This window comes from Eulemur rufifrons, chromosome 29 (genome assembly GCF_041146395.1).
Source record: "Eulemur rufifrons isolate Redbay chromosome 29, OSU_ERuf_1, whole genome shotgun sequence".
In the NCBI taxonomy this organism is placed as follows: Eukaryota; Metazoa; Chordata; class Mammalia; order Primates; family Lemuridae; genus Eulemur; species Eulemur rufifrons.
Genome location: NC_091011.1, coordinates 39217182 through 39229174, shown reverse-complemented (window position 1 = coordinate 39229174; position 11993 = coordinate 39217182). Strand labels below are relative to the sequence as shown.

The 11993-nt window shown below is 42.1% G+C and overlaps 1 pseudogene; it reads right to left on the bottom strand.

Moving 5' to 3' along the window:
* Positions 1–9068: 9068 nt before the first annotated feature.
* LOC138376978 (bcl-2-like protein 2) lies at positions 9069–11720 on the bottom strand (annotated as a pseudogene).
* Positions 11721–11993: the final 273 nt, after the last annotated feature.

The following is an 11993-nucleotide window of genomic DNA, read 5'->3' as shown; positions in this document are numbered from 1 at the left end:
CAGGGTGGCAGGATTGAGGATAGACACAGTCTTTAACATTTGGATTATCCAAAAGTAAGGCCTGTTATTTTTCCAGCCTTCCCATGGTCAGCCAATAACCCCCTTCTGTTCTAATAAAATCAGAATCTGGTGGGGTGCATGTACTACAACAGGTTGTCCTAAAACGAATCTTGTGGCCTCTTGCAACAAGTCACAAGTAGCTGCTACTGCTCAGAGGCAATGAGGCCATCTTCTCAGTTCAGTAGCGCTGTGAGGCTACTCTGGTCCTAAGATCCTGCCATTCAAACGTGACTAAGTACCATCAAGAGTCAGCGAGTTTCTCAGCCACAGCTTGCCTACCGCTGCCTCACCACTGCCTGGCCCCTCACCCCCTGCCCCCTGCCTAGTTTGCAGAGCACTGGGCATGGCTGGTGCTGGGGTTTGGGGTGGTGGCCAGGGAAGGGGCCCCCCAGACTGCTTCTGTCCATGCGGCTTTGCACAAATCAAATCCCTACTGTCAATTTCACCCAGGGCTCCTGTGGGGAATATTTGGGTTGGAGCCAGTAGTGAGGCAGGGGGCCCTGCACACCTTCCTTCATTGTCTAGATACTGGACTTGGGGAAAAAAAAACCATTTTCTCTCTTGGGGGTTTCTTATTACTCGGAGTCCTTTACAGTTTGGGACAATGCTCTTCCTAATATCCTTCCTCTTCACAAAAAACCCCACGCTGATTGTACATCTTTTTTTGCCCTTTCTTTTTGACTGTCTCAAAGAATCCTGCTGGCTGTTCCCATGCATTCAAGCCCCCTCACTGATATTGCCATAAATCTCCCTGCCCCAGCTATGGGTACCCTCTGGCCAAATTGGCTTCTTTGTCAGGTCTTAGGAGGGACCGTTCCACTTCAGAGTCATAACCTAGTGGACGTGGAACTGAAGAATTAGTTCCTGCCACTCCTTCCCCACCCCTCTCTTGGTGCCGAGATGGCAGTGGTGGCAACAGGCAGCAGTTGCTCTGGGTCATGTCTTGCCTGGGCCAGCTGTGGGCCTCCAGCAGGGGCCCCAGCAGTGCAAGCTCGAGTATGGCTAATCCTGCAGTTCCTTCCCCAGTGGGTGGGAGCTGACAGTGGGGGAGTGGGTAAAGTGTTCATGTGATCCAACCTGGTTTATTTACCTTGGGTCTGACTATCCCACCCACTGCCAGTAGAGGTTTCCCTTGTACCATTAACTTTACCCCTGGCCTTTATGCAATCACATGGAAGATTGTACAAATGAGATCTTATCCCCATATACTTGACCTTTGACAAAAAAATTCCAGTTACAAGATAGTATAATAATTTAAGGTTTCATTCAACAGCCACTTCTCCTCATATTCCAGCACATACATTGGATTATAATAACACCATTCTTTTTTAGACACAGACTTATAGCTATAAGTTGGCCATTCAACCAATATTCTCCCCAAAGAGCTTTCAGCTGGAGGTTCCTTATGTTACAACAAAACCTACAAACAACAAACATAGACAATACAGAGAATCCCCAACACAAAATGCCAAGGCCTACCAAATGGGAGCCATCCAAATGAGAACCAAACTCTCTCAAATGAGAACCAGTATCTCCCAATCTCCCTGGTTCCCTGGGAACAGCAAGGGAACTCCAAATCCAAACCAGATTCCCTAGTCCCACTCAACCTTGTAACTTCCACCCCAAACGGTGCCTCTAAACAAATCTAACAGGAAGGTCTGGAAACCTTCCCCAAATGGGTAGAATCAAGGGTCTCGGCATGCGTGCCAGGGAACTTACTCAAACAAAATGGCCGAAGCTGTTGCCACACTTCCCAAATCCATTTTCTTCTTCTCAATTCAGTTCAGGTTGTGGGGAGCTGCATCTACTTCAGGGGGAAAGAGACAGGAGTTCCCTGGAGCTAAAACAGGCTCCAGCAGCTGCTGGGACTACCTCCTTACTCTCTTACCTCGAAATGAAGTTGCTCCTACCAGAGGAGACCCACAGCTTGACCCAGGGATGCTCCCTGCCTTTTTCACAGGGTGCCATTCCACTGGGGTGCTGATGGGCCCACCCAGGGATGCCAAATTCTGTTACCAAAACTTTGGCACTTGTCCCCAAGTCTGCATCAGAAGGAAAAGGACAAGTGGTTTGAGGAGAGGGAAAGGGAGGTTTATTAATATTCTAGCAAATGAGGAAAATGCAAACTCTCATCTTAAAGTACCAGTTTTCCTAACTATAAGTGGAAATACACAACTTTTAAAGGGAGAGTTTTCAGGGTATTGTTGTTTAACTATGGTTGATGGTTCTGATTGATCCCAACTCTGGTGAAGACAACCTCCTGACTTCTGCCTGGACAGTTCCGTCGAGCCATCTTGTGTGGTACAAAGAACAAAGGACACTCTCCTGCCCCTCCTGACCACCGGCCTGAAGCAGGGATGCAGGTTTTAATACCCCAAAGGAATGCAGAAGGTTTTAAAGAGATAGCTTGTAATACATTTTGCCCCTTTTCAGGCCATTCCTTCTGTTACACTTGCTGTTCCCAGATTTATGCTGTCTAATCCCAAGTCACAAGGGTGATCAGCCAAGGAGGCAGCACCAAAGTGGCATGAGGAAGAAGCTGGAGCTAAAGATTGAGCCACATGAGACAGCATCCTGGGGATTTTAAAGTAGCCAGGGTTCGTGGTGAGTGTGGTTAATTCCTGACAGGTGGGTGGACGTTCAGGCATGTTCACTTGGGTATCAAATATTAGGTGACATAATTTGGAAGTTGAAGGGAGATGCTTTTTTATACTAGCAAGTTGTCATCTACAAGGCAGCAGTGGGAAATCCTTGTGTGGTAGACAGCTGTAAGTTTAGAGGCAGCAAGAAAATAACTTGCTGGGCTGCCTCATATGGCTGTTTAAGGTTTTCTCTGCATGATTTCAGTCTGTGATGTACGTGACATTCCCTGGAGTTTTACAACGCAGCTGCCCTGCCACCTGACTTCCTTGTATTTAGGTATTTGAAGTTCAGCATTGTATAAAAATTAATTTGCTTAGAGTGGTCTGACATTATCTATCACACAATTCAGTATTAAAACTCTCAGGGGTTTGCCATTGTCTTAAAGACACTTGGTGCTGTCAATTTGTCTAAAGATGAGACATCTATGGAAATGTGTGTGCCTGTATATATGTGTGTGCATGTGTGTGTGTGTATGTGACAGCATGAAAAGCTTTGTTGTGAGAGAGCTTTGTTTTCTGGGAATCACACCAAGATGTAATAGTAACTGCATGTATAATCTGCAGGGTTCCCTCAATCTTACTGCTTTTGATAAGGACCAGGCACAGAAGTTAACAATTAGAAGGTGTTAGATATGGCTGTTTTGAGGGTGGTTGAGGTGAGATAAGTGGTTATATGGCCCCAATTTTTTCTGTTACAAATTTAGGGCATGTTATTTTCCATTTCTTTTGGGAAACAGGTATTGGATTTCCATGGCTAAAATTTCTGGATGTAGATAATATGTTGCACCATGCATTTTTCACTCAACCACCGATTTAGAAAGTAACAATAAGACAAATAATCCAAAAATATAAAATAATCTAAAACAGGCTTTATTTGATGATGGAATGCAAAGTAGAAGCTTTGTGTAGTTGCTCTAAGATAGAAAGCTAACTCAGAAACGGGGCAGTGAAGATTTCTTGGCAGTATTAGACATTACCTGGTTTCCTCCTTCTTCTATTTCATTGAATGCCTCCTATCATTTTGATCCAAGCTGAGAATGGGTAACACTGACATCCTGAGTGGATGGAGAGCACTGCGTAAGAGAGCCCAGACCACCAAGGCCTGGTCTTGGCTTCAAGAATGGCTATTTTCTCTTGGCTTAGGTGATTTCTCAGGTTCTACTCCATGCATTCAAATAATTAGGAAAAAAATAAAGTGGACATGACTCCCTGTTGCTTCTTTGGTTCTACACAACAAAATCTACCTGAAGTTTGGTCAGGGTGGCCCATGTGGAATGGAGAAGCCTCTAGATCACAGGAGCTTAGAGCAGGAGCACACTGCTTTTATATGACTAGGCTGAAAATGTGCCATGTTGGCATTTATGGGTTTATTTACTACCACATGAAGGATTTCTGGCTAGGTACTCGTCTTGTGTTCCCATTCTATTGAACATGCCTTCTAAAAAGATAATTTCAGCATTCTGTTCTTTTTGGGCACAAGATTTACCTGCAAATCTCAATTGCCTCTTGTTTTTGACTCCAGCTAACATGAGTGAGCGCTACTCCCATAAAACCTGCAAAGCAAATAGGAGCTGAGTCAGTGTTATGTGTAATTGCCATAGACTCTTTGTGCCAGATTCCAGTTGTCCCCCCAAATGCATATTTTTTTCCTTCATCCTGAGACATATTGATCCTGATCAATCCTGATCGACTAGAGACTATATTTATTTATCTCCCTTGTGGCTGGATGTAGTCATGTGAATAAGTTCTTACTGATAAAATGTGAGCAGTGCCAAGGGTATAAAATGTACCAAGAACCTGGATCCTTGATGATCTAAGTGAGCCAGTGATTCAGTCAGTCCTGACAAGTCTTCATCTCCCCGTTGTGTCCCATATCCATGGCTTCACTGCTTAAGCAGTTTGAGTCAGGGTTACTTGCAGCTGAAAGCCCACAAATGAATACTGAGGCCACCTAGTTCATCTCTGAGCATCTTGTCAGAATTTCCCCCAGAGCAACCACGACGGGTTTATACAACCTTCTCAGAACTTACAAGTTTGACTCTATTGCCAAGTAAGTTTTAAATTTAGTCTGTCTCTTCCCTGTTGCTGTTTAAGCACATGTTTTATTGTCCTGTCAGTGGAGAAAAACTCTGGGTGATATACTGAGTGTTATTTGGCAAATCTTCCCAGCCACTTCTATTTCAGTGTTAATTAATCTCTAAAACTTTAAGACTTTCTTGATAGATCCCATTTTATACCCCTTTAAATTAGACTCAAAGCAGCTAATTATATTCTAGTCTAATTGATATCTTTTTTTCTTTCTTAAATTATTTTTACTTAAAACTTCTATGCTTCAGAAACACGGCAGTAAATTATTGTCCTAACATGACTTCCAAGGTCCACAATTGCCCCAAGTTAGGAAACGTCCTTTCAGCTTTCATGAGCAAATCTTCGAAAACCCATCCTGCTTCCACCTGCTACCTAGTGCCAAAGACAATTCCAGATGTTTTAGGTTTTTTTAAAACCTTAGGTTGTTTCTAGGAACTAAATTTCGTTTTGGTTATCTATTGCTCAGTAACAAACCATGTACAACTTTGTGGCTTAAAACAACAATCATTTATTTGGCACAAGGACCTGTGATGTGGGCATAGTTTGGTGGGTCCAGCTTATCTCTGCTCTAAGTGATTACAAGTGGGTGTCTCAATTTTTAAGGTAACTCACTCATCTTGTCTATTTCATTGGTGCTGGATATTGGCTGGGAGCTCAGCCAACGTCTGTGGTTGGGGCTTGATTCTTTTCTATGTGGGGGCTCCACGGAGCTGCTTGAGCCCTTTCAGTATGGTGGCTGGATTCCAAGAACAAGTGCTCTCAGAGGGAGAAAGTGGAAGCTATCAGTATCTTAAGCACAGAATCCCTTCTACCATATTCTAATGATCAAGCAGTCAGTCTGCCCAATTTGAAAAAGCAGGATGTAGCAGGAATAGTAAAGACTTTGCAGTTATCTTTACCAAAGAAAGGATATTAATTTTATCCAGATTTTTAAAACAAGAGAACAGAAACACCAAGATTAATTTCTCCAAGGTCACACAGCTTGTAAGGGGCAGAAATCTAAAACTTTAATCCAGATAATGTGGTTACATCTTTGTAAGAAAATTTGACAAAAAGCAGCTTTTTACAATTGACTACTATAGTTTAATTTTAAGTCTGCCAATCAAAGCCTACAGGAAACTAGGACTTTAATGTACAAACATAAGAAGCACTCCAATTGATCAGTGAAGATTAGCTTTTATTTCGGTGTGGTGATATGACAAATTTTAACAAGTTTAAAATTTTTAAATTGTAGCAAAAATTTTAAATTTCCATTATTTTTATTTCTCTTAAACCTCATCTCACCTCCTAAAAATATCGACTTTTTATACTATCTGGTTTAAAATACAGTCTGATCCAACAATTTTAATAGTTCCTTAAGCATTGTTTGGTTTTTCTTGGATAAAATAAATTCAGTCTCTAACATAGTCTCTTTCTCTTCCTTGTTCTTTCCATAAGATGGCATCTAGGGATACAGGCATGCTAAGTCTACTCTCTTTAGGGTCTCCTCAAGGCTACTGCAAGTGCCTCTTTAATATTTTGAACAGGAGGACTGTTCATCAGACAGCTTATGCTTTTCACTGAGCCCCCCTGGACCCATTGTGTCTCTTCACTTTGGTCTGGCATGCCGTAAGCCTTTTAAGGTTGTTTTATAGCTACACAGAACCTAGCAGAAGCTCTGAAATAACCCCATGAAACCATAAAGTGATCTAATTAACGTGTAAAATAGGATATTCTTCTCTTTTGTAGACTTTCTTTGGGTGTCTGGGATGGGGTGAGGTGTTGGAATCTTATTCCTCTACCTCTTGTATTGGTGACATATATGTGAGCATCCTCTGGAGGGGTCCTTATTAAGGAGAGGAGTGATCGGGGTCCCTAGGAAACAACTAAAGAAAGAGAATTGCTTTTATTTTCTCAGGCTGTGATAACAGGTAACATGATCAGTAGATGGAAGAGGTTTTGGCATTTTCTTCACTTTGGGTAAATATCAATCAAATATCAATTTTAATTGACCTAACTTAATAAAATAGTGCTTTTTTGATTTATTGTTTTCCCTACTATCTGCTTGAACCTGAAAGAAATTTTGGTTTTCACTATTTTGATACCCATAAGAAATGAATATTTCATCAGTTTTCTTTAATTTTAACATTGTGTCAACATTTTACCAATCTATTCCTTTACTCTGTCTTAAGTGATCTTTCTCTTGACAAAGTTCTCAGTGGATCTTGCATCCCATTAAAAGAGGGATCATGATTTTTCATCACTCGTGTCTCTAGAATCTAGCAAATAGACTGACATGTATTACACTAGATCCACAACAAATATCTTGTAATAAATTAATGAGTAAAGAAATGTATCCTATGTGGTTGTAAAGCCATATTTTTGAATTAACACTTCTGCTAGGAATTAATTTATTTGACTATAGCATTTATTTTTTAGAAAAGTTTTTTTTTTTTTTAAAAGTATGGGGAAATGTGTGTTTACAAATGAATCAATAAGGGAAATAAAAATAAGCAAATGACAATGTCATTCAAGTACTTGTCCAAATTAGAAAATGCAAAACTATATTTCAAATTGGCAATATTAGAGGCAAAAGCTTTTGCTATTCAAAGACTAGAAACCATAAACTGATAAAGGAAAAGTAAACACTAAAATAAAATTGTAAAAATAAACCCTAAAGCTTTTCAGGGTTATTTTTTACCCCAGATGGCTATCATGTCTCTCTATATTAGTACATATTAAATAATTAATCTTTTCCTTACTGATTTGAATGAATACTTTTATCATAAACTAAATGTATATGGATTTATTTCTGGACTCTGTTCTGTTGCACAAATCATAAGTATTTAGCTTTGTGAGTTATCCTAATGTGAACCCATCATTTAGCCTGTCAGATAATGAAATAAAACATTATCAACACCCTAGAAGCCTTTTCTTGATAAATATTTATTGAATAAATAAATGAAGGATAATCTCTGAGGGGTATTCAGGATCTGTTTTCTATTTTCTAATATTATTAATGTATTGAATGAAGACAGAAATGGTCTTATTAAACCCACAAAGGGTACAAAGATTGGAGACAAATAATACATTGGATTACAGCCAAGTCCCCCAAATTTTTCAAAAGTCAGACACCACAAAATGAAAGTAAAATTACATAATAGATACATGCAAAAGATTGCATGTCTATAAAAAATGAACTCTGTATAATATTAAAAAGATTTTATAACTCTCCTTTGTTATGGTCTGAGACGCAAGAAAATGACCACTTGAAAGCTGAATTGAGCCAAATTAGTGAGTCTTTATTAACTGGCCAGCGACCACCCCTGTTCTGGGAAAGTCCAGACACAGAGAATGGCCCCGATCTTAAAGTGGGCAGGGGTTATATACCTTCACCACTAACAATACTAACAATACACATACAGCTCAGAACATGTTGATTACAGTGATTCATAAGCAAGTGACCTTACAGAAGCAGATAGCATCAGTTAAATCAAGGAACATCCAAGGAACATTTCTCCAAGGAACAGCCAAGCGTAGTACAATGTAACTATACACACCTAATGATTTTAAACAATCACTTACAAGTTAATCACTGTATAAATTTTTTTTCTGTTATTTATGTATTTTTCTCTCAGCTCATAGGTCATGGGCCTGTGAATCACACAGCAGCAGTGAGCCTGTACACAAGATGGCTTCACTGTGGCTCACGGAGCTATAGTGATTACTGTGCCTCATCACATTCCCCACTGGTTTTCACGTGAAATCAAATCTTTGATTTATCTTTGCACACATGGTGATAATGGGTGCATAATATCATGAGCTTAACACTTTGTACCAACAGGTAATTTAGAATACACGGACCCACTAACAGGGCTAGGATGGACCCACTAACAGGGTTAGGAGAAACAAAACTAAAGGTCCTGCTAAGGACAATAAGAGAGTTACAAATATGTTGACAGTGAGTTTGGAGGATCATAAGTTTGACAGCTCGAATTCTTTGTTTAATATAAGAAATTAGGCTGTTTATGCTGTAGGGGGCAGGCATAGTGTTGATAAGCTTGTAACCTTTGTTTAGTCTGTCAGACCCATAGCTCAGTCTCCCATACCCTCTCTAATATCATTGTTTGTTTTTATCTCTAAACAACTGGCAGAGGTCAAAGCGGACCTGGGAAGTAGCCAGGTATAGTTTATATTTGTGGGGGGTATCACCTGCCAAATTAAAACAGATAACTAGGAGGAATTAGAGGAGTTTTTGGAAAGTCTTATCTTTACTGGGTCCTCGGTGGGCCAGGTGATCTATTTCTTGGGGAGTTGATCTGGGGTTGCCTTTTTGATCCACATGTGGTGGATGTAATGACGCTTTCCGGCAACCTTCATGGCTGTGGGCGTGGTGAGGATCACTGGCAGGGGTCTAGCCCACCTGGCCTCTGAACTGGCAGGCTGAAGTTTTCTTATCCAGACGAGGTCTCCAGGCTGTACCTGAAATAGAGCTTTCTCGGGAGTGGGGTTAGTTGGCTGAACACGGTTTTACATGGTTATGTTTTTAACATAAGGAGTGCACCAGGTTTTTAGCAGGGCAAAGGGAAGGAGGCTCACCCAGTTTTTACCAGTCTCTAACTTTAATTTATTTAGTGTTTTTTTAAAGTCCTATTTATTTTCTTTAACTGTCCTGAACTTTGAGGCCTATAGACATAATGTAATTTTTAATCATATTACTTGGGCCAGTAATTGAGTTGTTTTGGTGATAAACACCAGGCCATTGTCAGACCCCAATGTTAGCCGGAGGCCAAATCTGGGGACAATTTTAGTTACCAGCTTTTTTATAGTTATTTGTGCTGTCTCTGACAGCTTTTGCCCATCAAGAGAAAGTGTCAATAAACATAAGCAAATACCGGTATCTATAGTTACCTGGTTTTACTTTAGTGAAAATCACTTTTCAATGTTTTTCCAGAGCTTGTCTCCGCAACTTGGCCTCGAGGGGAAGGTTAATGCCTTTACCTGGATTTACTTGAGCGTAGACGTGGCACCTTGTTGAAGCTTGCCAGGCTTGGTGGTGTAGCTGAGGAATATCCAACCTTCTGTGTCAGTTCTAGTCTTCAGGGCTTTTTTTAACTTTTTTTGGTATAGTTTGGAGAGTTTGGCAAGAGCCGTTTTGGCAGAGCCGGGAAGAGTTAGGAGAGTCCCCACTGGTTTCTGTGCGACTTTTCTTGCTGTCGCATCGGTGAAAGCATTGTCTCTCGCCACCAGGGAGTCAGTCCTCGCTCTTGGTAAAGTGCCTCATGTCCATGTGCCATTGTAAAGCTCTCCCCCGTCTTAGGGCCTGGGCCTTTTGGGCTGAGGTTTTATGCCCAAGAGCCTGTGCCCAGATAACCCGGTCAGTAGTTATAATAGCCAGCCCTGCATACCTGATTTTTTCAGACATGTAGCTGCTTTTATCCGTATGCAGTTCCTCATCAGGGTCTGGCCATGGGAGATCGGTGGGATCTGTTTTTAGGCTGGTAAGAGACTCCAGTATCTCGAAGCAGTTATGCAGTGGCTCTGCTGGCTCATCATCCGGCAGCAGAGTGGCAGGGTTAAGAGCAGTTGTCTTTAGGAAGCGAATCCTGGGGGGAATCTAGCAACAGCACTTGGTTATACGTGAGTTGGAAAGCCATTCTTTAGGTGGACTTTTTAGAGCCTCTACTGAGTGAGGGGTTATGATATACAAGTCCTGCCCCAAAGTGAACTTAGAGGCTTCTTTTGCCAGGACGGCTGTCGCAGCAATGGCCCACGAGCAGTCTGGCCAGCCAGATACTATAGGTCCAAACTGTTAGATAAGTATGCAACGGGTCTGTTTTCTTCTGGGCAATTTTATTAACTCAGACAGCACTTTTTAATCTCTCTACTTTCTGTAGCTTTCTCTAATATCAGGGGCTGATGAAGTGGGAAAAGGCATATTAATGGCATGTCTATTTTCTGGTGTCTCTGGGTCTATGGGAGTATACAGGCGGTAAGCTTTAAAAAAGCGTTTTAGGAACACCGCTGGAGACTCCTTAGGTCTCTGTATGGTTTTGCTTACCGTAGACAAATTAGTTGGCCTGTTAGTTGCGGCCTGCATGCCGCCCAGCAGAGTTTGGCAATACCGATCGAGAGCCCCCTTACCTTGCTCCTCGTTTGGGTCCCACTTTGGGCGCGTGGAGGGGAAGACATGTTATATATAACCAGGATCTGTGGAGTTGCCATCAGGGCCAGGGTCTGTCTTAACAGCTTTTCTGTGTATATGTTTTTTATATATCATCTTTTTTGTCTATCCCTGTTGTACGCCTGTCTTAACATTTACTCTATTTTAAGGGCCATACCTAGCCCCACCTGGCCCTGGAACTGTTTTGCTTGCTAGCGAAGAAAGCCCCTATAGTTAACAGGGTCCCCAGTGCTACGGCCCCCATTAGCATTGTTTTTACTGATGCCCAGTTTCTCTCTCTTTGACGCCGTGCCTCCTCCAGGGCCATGTCCCCATAGAGAGCTGTGAACTCTGCCCAGCCCCCACTGCTGTGAATCCAGTCAGCCAGCTGTGTCTCTGGGTAGGCCACCATCCACTCCTGCACTTGTCCCACTAGTGGCTCTATCTCCCTGTTGACACTCTCAGCACATAGTGCGGCCCCAAAGACAAAGAAGGCCACAAGGCGGCCCCAATTGGGGCCCCCCCTGGAAAAGCTCATTGGTGACCTGGGTGAAGCACTACTGGGCTGAGCTTGGGGTCACATGTAGCTGAGTCACCAGACCAGAGAAGGTACGTTGGAACCGGGTCTTGAACTCATCTCCAGCTGCCGGCATGGCTTGGTGCAACGGGTCAGCTGCTGGGCCCTTCTCTGGGCCAGTTTTACAGACATAGCCCTTCTGTCTCAGCTTATAGCCTATAAAGTCTGCCACCAAAGCTCGTGTGTCTGGGGCTGAGGCCGGGGTCGCCATCTGTACAAATGAATGGATATAATTAAAATGCATACAAATGATCACCCTGAAAGTTTCTGGAAGTTTTTCAAAAAACATTAAATGGCATGCAATTTTCACATGACCCTGATTGACCCATTTTGAGGAAAAAAGGGAATAATCTTTAGATCTCAGGAATCCTTGGTCCTGGCTCGTCACCTGGTGGCTGCCTTACAGAGGCCAGGAATCTGATCCTGTGTTCCTGAAAAACAAGGACTATCAAGGGCAAAAGTCTAAACAGGGTAACCGAGAAAG